The sequence below is a fragment of the Sinocyclocheilus anshuiensis genome, unplaced genomic scaffold (assembly GCF_001515605.1).
Source record: "Sinocyclocheilus anshuiensis isolate Anshui unplaced genomic scaffold, SAMN03320099.WGS_v1.1 scaffold729, whole genome shotgun sequence".
NCBI classification, from domain to species: Eukaryota; Metazoa; Chordata; class Actinopteri; order Cypriniformes; family Cyprinidae; genus Sinocyclocheilus; species Sinocyclocheilus anshuiensis.
In genome coordinates this window covers 1,166,790-1,168,407 of record NW_015536561.1, presented here as the reverse complement: position 1 = coordinate 1,168,407, position 1,618 = coordinate 1,166,790, and positions in this window count along the sequence as shown.

Here is a 1,618-nt window from a genome sequence, read left to right as displayed (position 1 = left end):
GATATCGTCCTCTTTTGGAAGGCCAAACAAAGTAGTTTTGCTTTCACAACTAATCACACAGCGTCTTCAAGACATGGTGGCGTCGGCAACAATACTACAGCGAGAATAAAAGTTACACCTTCTTTCTTTGCGTGAACATTTGGGTGGCGTTATGCAAATCTTCCCACAGAGCGACGTAGATATGTGGGGGCGTTAGAACCAGCCGTTTTAGGTAGGCGTGGCTGACTCTTAACTTTAATAAAGAATATCTCTTTGGATTTGAGACTTTAGTCTTTGCAACTTTACAGATCTTCTTTATGCACCAAGAGCTTGTAACACTCCAAAGAGAAAGGAAAAATTGAAATCGCATCATATGACCCCTTTAAGGGACATTTCATCTAAAATGTTATCATTCCACCATACTGATGCCCACAACAGACCTGGATTCAAGTAGCCTAGGTCAGGCCTTGGCCAGATCACCAGCATGATCGAATGCATGTTGGATTCACAGACAAAACCCTTTCCTTTTTGCTGGCACAGATAGCGTTTTATTACAAAAAGAAAAAAAGTCGATGCATGATCACTGTAGCATTACCAGGAATATGCTGCATTCCCATCACTCTTCAGGTAGAAAGGTTGACTTGTTTGGAGAGGACAACAGTTATAAAAGTTGGGCTGTACTGAATGCAGGCCCGAAGGTAAGAATCACTCTTACTAGCTACATGCAAATGGAGACCCATCTGTGCATTCACTCCAGATTTGAATTTCATCAAGGGGGCGAGTCTCTTAACAAACCATCTCTTTAAAAATAAATTAAGTTAAAAACTATACCAAAAAGTGTTTCTTTTGTCCAAATCTTGCTCATGTTGAAAGGATACAAGAAACATTTACAAATATTCATTTCTGAATATCTCAAATCAGTGTCCCCTAATAAACTTAAAAATAAAACAGGCCAACATAAATTGCCAATTTAAGATTTCTGTGGTAGCTGTTGCTTTTACTTGGAAATTAGATAGCAGATTTGTGCGCAAGAGGAAAATCCTATCAAAAAGACAGCTTATGTTTTGGTCACACATTAATGTTCCAATCAGTATATTTCGGTTTTATCAATCCTCTCTTTCTGTATACATTTGTCTTTTATAAAATATTTTTTTATTCATACAATCATTTTTACCTATAGCAACATTACTATTCACTTTTAAGTGGCAAGATGTCAGACAATCACCTCATAAGAACAATAGAATATAAATGAATGCAAAAAAAAAATCATTAGAGTATGTTTCTCTTCATAACAGTTCAAATTTTCTGTACAACTGTCTAATATGAATATTGCTGGTCCTGATCTGGTGGCATCAGTGCAGTGCTGGAGTAAGAGACAGCAGCAGCGGTGGTGGTTTCTGGGGGGCTCCAGTCTGGCACTGGCCTCTCCGGGTGGTCCTGGAGGAGGGGTGTGCTCGTGGCAGGAGCTGACTGACAACGCTACTCTCATCATGGCGGACCGTTCACTGCTGCCTCGGGGTTGGCCATGCGCTGCTCTGATCTGGTTGGGAAAAGGAGAGGGGCTTGATGTCAGGGGTGGAAGCAACACTAAACTAGAGGAAATGGGAAAAAGTGGAGGGCACAGAACTCACTTGGCTTT